Here is a 9,046-nt window from a genome sequence, read left to right as displayed (position 1 = left end):
ACTGAACAATCAGGAGCATTAACGCATATAAAGGTATCTTTGCCAGCACATCAAAGGTAACACTCTCAACAACCAAAGAAGGGTTGCCTACCGTACTCACTGATGGGGTAGGTAGGATAAACATAAAGCGGTTTCTTTTAAAAGCCAGGTCCCTCTTCTTCCAGTGGAAGTGTGAAGCTCAATTGCAGAGGTATATGCAAAAAAGGGAGGAGGACCGGTCTGCTTTTGTCACTATTTAGTGAGATTGGGTACGAGTCTCCCCATCGAGTGCTCTTCCCCCCCCCCCAAAAAAAAAGCATCTCCATTTTGTACATCACCTTACACTTGATTTATTTTATTTTTTCATATCTCTACATCACGAGATCATATTCCACGGATACACAAGCTCAGCGCCATCAGACCTTCATTTGTTCTGAAATATCTACCAGAGAGGATTGCCTTGTGGTCCTCCATCTTGGTTTGCGCCTTGGGACTTTTCTTTACACTTTTTGTTTATGCTTAGTATTGGGATGTCCACTGCTCCACTACAGCACAGTAGGTGCCTCTAATTGGGCACAGAGCTATATTAATACATATGTGCAGAATTTATTTCATGTACAAGTATGTTACATGAACAAGGGCAACGCTCATATGTATAAAGAGGGACCCAGGAAAGATACAGGTCACGGATCCAACGTTGTGTAATATTGCAGAAACATGTTGCACAGATACTGCAGAGCAGAAGGCGGCAGATGGACGAGTGCTGCACATTACCCATACAGTGTAAATATAGGTACATATGTCCCAAATAAAACGGCTCCACATTTGCATTTTACAAGTCATAAATGACCCCCGCTGTGTCCTATAGATCCAAGATGTTATTTACAGGCTACAGGTGACTTTGATGCGTTAGATTAAAAACATTCTTGAGAATGTGAAACTGGAGCCAGCGAATACCATAGAGACAATGTACAGAGATATCAGTACAGTGCAGACAAGGGTCATACACTGGTGAATCACAGAAAAGAGCAGAGATCCTTCTAGCGAGTCTCACCATGAAGCCTTGCCCAGAAAGTAACCATAGTTATTCTACAGCCCAAGGGAAAAGCCTGGCAAGTATAAGGATGTGCCCAAAACCAAGATGGCAGATCAGGGGATCTCAAGAGGAGGGGCCGCATCACAGTTCAAAATTAAAATAGGGGAGGCCCAGCAACTGCCACCAACTGCCATTCCAAACTGACACACTGGCAGTTGGTGTTGCTCCCCTATTTGAATTTTGGACTCTGCTACAGCTCCTCTCCTGGAGCCGCCATTTTGCATAACAAATATAACCACTCATTGGATGTTTTTATTCATCCACAACAAATAACCATGATATGGGAGGGACATGTTGAAAGTGGAGCGAGCTACTGCACAGACTCCATAGTGTTCCTCCCGGGAGGCTTCATTCCCTGTACCAAGATGGATGCTTTCCTAAGTATTGCAATGTGCAGTGCCATCTTGTCAATGTACTAGAGTGCTACAGTGTGAGACAGTAGTCTTCAATCCTGAGCCACTATCCGGCATCTGCATGCACACACCGGCTGTATGACACCCTGCTCCATCTATCAGTGTGTGTAACAGTGAGTACGGCTGCTTTAGCATCAATAAAAGCTCAGAATATACCATGGAGAGACTGCAGCAGATATCTCTTTAATTTTTCGTCAGCACTTGTAGACCGCATACAGAACTGTTGATTTTTTAAGTGACCCAGCGGCACCGAGATGCGGTCATTTGGTCTACAGCATGATGGTTGACAGTCATTAGGTCGACACCATTAGATCGACATGGGAAAAGGTCGACATGGGTCTAGGTTGACATAGGAAAAGGTCGACATGGTTCTAGGTCGAAAGGTCATTAGTTTGACAGGTCGTTAGTTCGACAATGTCTAGGTCGACAGTCAAAAGGTCGACATGGGGTTTCCCACTGTTTTTTGAGCCGACATGTGCCGACAGGCGGTATTTCATGCCCTACCATCCACTAGGGCATGGTTGGAGAATAAAATAGTGTGCCGAGCGCAGCGAGGCACCGTGCCCGACGCATTGCGAGCGCAGCGATGTCAGCTTTGCGAGTCATCCAGAATAATGTCCTATGTATTTACAGCTGACGGAACAGCTTATGTGGTAAGTACAAAAGCTTTTCCATTTTCCAGTATTACTGGGTAATAATTATCTACCAGGCAGTTTCCAAAGCATTTTTCCAGCACTTTCCACAACGTTATCATGTATAAGGCTTCCACCTGCCTTCTCTACTTCCTAAATCAACATCACTCTGATTGCCTTGTTCCTGGGCTGCATGCAAGTCCGGCATTGATTATACAATAATAAATACGTATAATAAATGAACCATCTGCAACAAGGGTGTAATTCAGGGCGCGATCCCCAGGGACAGCATACAGTGACAGAGGAATAACCTCCCTCCGCCTCTGTTCTAAGAGGACACAGAGACATCTGAATGGGGCTCTTGGAAAGTTCTGGACATCTGTTGCTGCATATAATCTCTATGTTCTACTAATAGAACGTCCCAGTATAAATATATGTTTCATTCTGGGTCACAAAGGAAAAATGCTATTCTCAGATCAGATCTGCCTCTTGTGTTACTGCTAGAGGGTCACAGAGGTGGTTTAGCCCCTGTGAAGGTGCTGCATCCCAGGGGACAGGGGTGGAGGCAATGGGACTGTATAGGGGGGGGTGTGATGACTGAGACACATCAACGTACTCACCCCTCCAAATATAATGCTGGATTTCCGGCATTATAGAGCCAAGATCATGGATAGTATGACGCGATTCAGCAAAGTGGGTGGCTGCATCTGGGGGAGAAGAGATGTTAGGAGACTTGAATACCCTCAAAGTAATACCTACATGACCCATTCCAGGAGGGTCAACATGCTCTGTTCCTGGAATTCCTTGCCAGTGGCAGGTGGGACTGCACCAATGTCCAAGATTCAAATAGGAGAGCACCACCTGCCCTAAGGTATCACACTGGTGAGAAGTAGCAATTAAAGGGGGAGAAAACTGTGTAAATGGTTGAAATTGCAGTGAATTCACGTGGTTTGGGTGAACTTGTGGCCATTTTTTTGCACACAGTTTTCATGAAAAACTGCTTCAATCGCTTTAATTAGCATTTTTTTTTAGTAACCAGATCCCATTCACCATACTTATAATCGGAAATGCGATCTGGACAAATTTACTTAAAAAAGAAAATGTGAAAAAAAAAAATGCAATGAGCCCTGTGATAATAACACCAGCTTCAGATGGCGAATCACAGGTCTCACCTGCAAACTGGGGGTTCTGCACAGCTTTCTCTGTCCCTAGGCAGAGCGCAGGGAAGGGAATCTCCTTGGCCGCAGCAGTAAATTATCACGATTTGCGGCTTTTTTCGGGAGGGGTGGAGCTAAAGATGCAAATTGCACAATTTAACCCCTCCCCTCCGCAAAGACCTGCAAATGGCGTGATTTTCCATACTGGGGGCGGGGCTTGGTGAAGGCTACATCAGGCCCCGCCCCCGATGTATTGTTGACAGTCTCGTTTCTGGGCTTCACCCCGGAGAGCAGACATTAAAAGTAGGCAACCCTGCTGCAAAGTGACGCTGTAAAGTGGCAGCTGAGGAAGCTGGGAAGATTGGCAGTGCTGCGACTCCAATCCAGTGGTGAGTATGAATCAGCAGTGGGGGAGAGGCCAGTTGCAAATCGAGATGCAGCTCTCAGAATAGAATTGAAAATGTCCCATGGATTGCTTGCCTCAATCCAGCTTACTGTTAGATACAACTGTCCTGCCAGAACCCAGATCAGCGAATCCAAAGCAAGCCATTACCCACACATAGGACTTCCAGGCCAGCAAACACAGAACATCAAACATAGCGCTACATGATGGCGGATATAATGGCCACTTATCGCATGGAAAAAGCAGAATTCCCAACTCCATTTTCTCCTGGAAAATTCTCACTGAACAACACAATGGGAAGGAGAAGACGTGTGTGTGAATCACTTGCTCCTTAATCCCTCAGATCATAAAACGTCTCTGCCTCTCTGGAAGTAGGAGTCAGGGAGTACCTGCTGCACCCCTAGAGGCCAAGCACGTGCGGTACAAGCACAAGTCCTACCCTAGGCACAGGGGGAACGGGGACGTTAGCAGACACCTCAGTGTTTCCTCTGGCCACGCAGAACAGACCAACCGCTTTATACAGTGCTATTTATGCTGTCGGTGGCTTGGCACGGACGCTACACATTATACCGTCACAGAAAGTGGCTGCCTGAGTTGTGAGCTTGTAATGTAATTGCCACTAACTAGAGTTTTATCATTGATCTGCTACAATTGGGCCTCAGTTACCTCTCCCCTGGGCTCTCACACCTTATACTGAACAGCAGCGAGGATCATACCTAAGCCCGCAGCACTGGGGCCCCTCTCGATGAATTAATCCCCTTTTTGGGGTTTATGAGCAGGGCCGGATTAAAAGGGGCAATGAGACATTTACGAGCAGGAGCTTAAATAGTTTTCTACTGTTCCATTTTAGCCTTTAATGGTGGCGTTCCCCGTCCGTCCACAGCTGGAATGGAAGCACATGTCGGTCTGGAGATGTGAAAATCTCGCAGCGAGTGACAGAGACACGGAACCTACAAGAGGCAGAAAGTGTCGGTGTAGAACCCGGAGAAGTGTGGAAGGTGCTGCGGAAATCTCAGCCAACACGATAATAGTTATTAGTAATGTCCTGCATTGTGCTGTCTGCCCCTCACTCTATGTCTTGCATTGTGCTGTCTGCCCTTCCACCTATCAGTATGTTCTGCATTGTGCTGTCTGCCCCTCACTATATATATAAACAGTATGTCCTGGACTGTGCTGTCTGCCCCTCGCTATATATGTCCTGCACAGTGCTGTCTGCCCCTTACTTTGTATGTCCTGCACAGTGCTGTCTGCCCCTCCACCTATCAGTATGTCCTGCACAGTGCTGTCTGCCCCTTAATTTGTATGTCCTGCACAGTGCTGTCTGCCCCTCCACCTATCAGTATGTTCTGCTTTGTGCTGTCTGCCCCTCCACCTATCAGCATGTTCTGCATTGTGCTGTGTGCCCCTCCACCTATCAGTATGTTTTGCATTGTGCTGTCTGGCCCTCCACCTATCAGTATGTTCTGCATTGTGCTGTCTGCCCCTCCACCTATCAGTATGTTCTGCATTGTGCTGTCAGGCCCTCCACCTATCAGTATGTTCTGCATTGTGCTGTCTGCCCCTCCACCTATCAGTATGTTCTGCATTGTGCTGTCTGCCCCTCCACCTATTAGTATGTTCTGCATTGTGCTGTCTGCCCCTCCACCTATCAGTATGTTCTGCATTGTGCTGTCTGGCCCTCCACCTATCAGTATGTTCTGCATTGTGCTGTCTGCCCCTCCACCTATCAGTATGTTCTGCTTTGTGCTGTCTGCCCCTCCACCTATCAGCATGTTCTGCATTGTGCTGTCTGCCCCTCCACCTATCGGTATGTTCTGTGTTGCGCTGTCTGCCCCTCCACCTATCAGTATGTTCTGCATTGTGCTATCTGCCCTCTACCTATCAGTATGCTCTATGTTGTGCTGTCTGCCCCTCCACCTATCGGTATGTTCTGTGTTGCGCTGTCTGCCCCTCCACCTATCAGTATGTTCTGCATTGTGCTATCTGCCCTCTAACTATCAGTATGCTCTATGTTGTGCTGTCTGCCCCTCCACCTATCGGCATGTTCTGCATTGTGCTGTCTGCCCCTCCACCTATCGGTATGTTCTGTGTTGCACTGTCTGGCCCTCCACCTATCAGTATGTTCTGCATTGTGCTGTCTGCCCCTCCACCTATCAGTACGTTCTGCATTGTGCTCTCTGCCCCTCCACCTATCAGTATGCTCTATGTTGTGCTGTCTGCCCATCACTGTGTTCTGAGCGTGTTTTCACAAATTGTTTGCTCCTTAGCTGAGTGTACGGGGGACTGTGTGATGTCAACAGAGATTGCAGTTGCAGACTGTGCAACCATGGTGCCATTTATATGTACCTGCCAGCAGAGCCAGATTAAGGTCTAAATGGGCCTGGAGCTGAAAATGATCAAGGGCCTATTATGCGCAATAATCAGGGTTGTGGCCAGCACCTAATAATGTGGGTGGCGTGACAAGTGGTCTGCTCATGGGTGTGTTTTTATTTGTGTAAATACTTTCAACTAATTATATATGCCTGGAAAAGGCAGGGGGCTGGCATAAGACAAATGCAGGGAGATATATAGGCGGGTGCACTCCAAAGGTACGCCCGCAGGATGCCAATGTCCTAAGATACTTGTGGGGTGAGACGGCATTCCAGTCATAAAAAAAATACTAAAAGCCGAAACTTGGTAGACAACATTTCAGCACCTTTTATGTGGTCACCTAAGTTTACCACACCATATACTCCTTATACAAATCCTGCAATACAATAGTAACCCCCTTATACTCTACTTGCCTCTTACACATTATGCCACATGGAATGAGGCAAAATTCACACTATGGCACATGGATTGAGTCAAAATTCACGTTATGCCACACAGATTAAGGCAAAATTCACATTTTGCCACATGAATTGAGTCAAAATACACACTATACCAGGCATGTCCAAACAGTGGCCCTCCAGCTGTTGTGAAACTACACGTCTCAGCATGCCTTGACATAGTTTTAGCATTCCCTTATAGCAAAACTGTGGCAATGCATGATGGGACTTGTAGTTTCACAACAGCTAGAGGGCCATAGTTTGGACATGCCTGCACTATACCAAACAGATTGAGCAATAATGCACAATATGCTTCATAAATAGGGGCATTGCACGCCAAAGGCATGCATTAAAATGTACACCATAATGCCCATTACATGTTAAGCCACACACCATAATCTCCATTACATATTATGCCAAACACCATAATGCCTATTAAAAATTATGCTACATAAGTGTTGCTTACCTACATGTTCATTGCCAGGGGTTCCATGTTCATTGCCAGGGGTTCCATGCTCATTGCCAGGGGTTCCATGCCCGTTGCCATGTGGGATTACATGCTCATTGCCAAGGAATACATGCTCGCGGAACAGGGGGACAGCCGCCGCCGGGCAGAAATGACAGCCATTGACAGCCGGGCAGAGAGCAGGGGGCTGCCCGGCTGTATTCAGAGCACTGCATGTCCTGGCTATTTGAAATAATACCCCTTTCACACCAGAAAATGCAGGGACTTACCCGGAAATATGGTCCCAGGATCATGCAGGGACATTCCCGGACTGGTCCCTTTTACACCAGCCTAGTCCCTGCATTTTCTGGTGTGAGGGGGAGAGAAAACCACCCCCACCCCCCTTTAAACAACCAGCTATATCTTCGGAACCAACTGACCCATTTACATGTAGGTTTCGAATGATTTTGGTCCTGTGGAACTGGGCCGTTTGGTTCCAGATAAATCTGTCCTCAAACAACATGAACAGCCATGAAATTACATTTCAGAAATGTAAAAAAAATTGGTTTACCCCCAATAACTTTAGAACCAATGAACCCATATGGACCAGGTATCAGATTGAAGGCCCAGCGATTTGGGTTCGACTGAGATTAACCTCGAGCTTCTGTGATGCCAGAGGGGAACTGGCAGCCGTTGGAACTGGGTGGAGGTCGGAATTAGCGGGTCCCATGTTATCCTATGGGGAAAATTTCCAGGTTTTCCTGGCGGTATCTCCGGTTCCCGGGGGCTAGCGACGCAGGGCTGGGCTCGTTGGAAAGCCCTGGTCCTCAGCCACAAAATGGGCCTATTTGGAAAGTGGGCCTGGAGCTGTAGCTCCATCAGGACCATTGTTAATCCGGCCATGCATGACTGTGTGGCTCTAACCATTAAATGGGCATTTCTGAGCATTGCCTGGGCACAGAACAGATGGCAAAACAGTAACTTTCTGTCAGCTGCATGATTGCCTCAGCAGGGGCGCCGAGACGTCATCCGGGCCCCGGTAAAACTGAGGGGGCGTGGCCAACGGAAGAGGTGGGGTTAGGCCTCCCCCACTCAGTGGGTATCGTAGATGATAGACTGTATAAGTCAACATGAGTTTTTTATGTGTTTTGGTGTCTGTGTCAACCTCTGTGGGTGTACATATAGGGGCAGGCATTGGATCAAGAGCTCCCCCCCCCCCCAGTGGTTTGCACATGCGCTGACCAATGGCTGCTTAGGCGCAGAAAGACTCTGAGGTCATAACCCATAAGTCTGATAATTGCAGAGGACAGCTAGTTGATAGTATAGCGACTATACACGCCCATACGGGTCTGGCCACACCCACACAGCACTGCCCACAGCTCCACCCCTTCCAGGGCCGCCACTAGTAATGTTGGGGCCCGGGACTGACCTTCAGCCCCAGCGGCACATCCCCCCCCCTTCGCGTGCGCCGGCACAGCCACCCCCTGGCACGCGCCGGCACCCCACCTTCCCCTACCCCCCAATTACAATTACTTACCAGCGGTGGCGGCGGCGAGACATCTCCCACGCTCAACATCTTTGCAGCAACTTCTCCCTCCTTCATGTCGGGAGTCGGGACTTGGAGCACTCACTGCACAGTGCAGCCTGCAGAGCGCCAAGCCCCTCTGTATCCTAGGCTCAGCGCTCTGCAGGCTGCACTGTGTATTGTGCATGCCTGGCCGCCGGGTGGGGGATGCATTGCGCGGGTGCGGGAGGCGGTGCCGTGCCACTGTGGGTAGCTGCCCGGGCCCCTCCAGAGGCCGAGGCCCAGGACAGCTGTACCCCTGGCACCCCCCTGTAGGCAGCCCTGGCCCCTTCTCAGTATTGGCCCTTCAACATTTCCAGCCCCATGAGGCTTTTAAGCTGCCCCTGCATTTACATAACCCAGAGCACAGTGGTTCTTGGGCCCCTTACTCACATCTGACCAAGCTGCAGCCTGCATGGTATCTGTGTGTTCGCTCCTTTTCTAGTTTGATTTATTAAGTGGAGAGAGATAAGTACCATCCAATCTGCTTCTAGTTGTCATTTCACATCCTGTTCTAGTTAAAAAAATACCGGAAGCTGATTGGTTGACA

Source organism: Crinia signifera, chromosome 1 (genome assembly GCF_055691185.1).
Source record: "Crinia signifera chromosome 1, ASM5569118v1, whole genome shotgun sequence".
Classification (NCBI taxonomy): domain Eukaryota; kingdom Metazoa; phylum Chordata; class Amphibia; order Anura; family Myobatrachidae; genus Crinia; species Crinia signifera.
Note: the sequence above shows the minus strand (reverse complement) of the source record.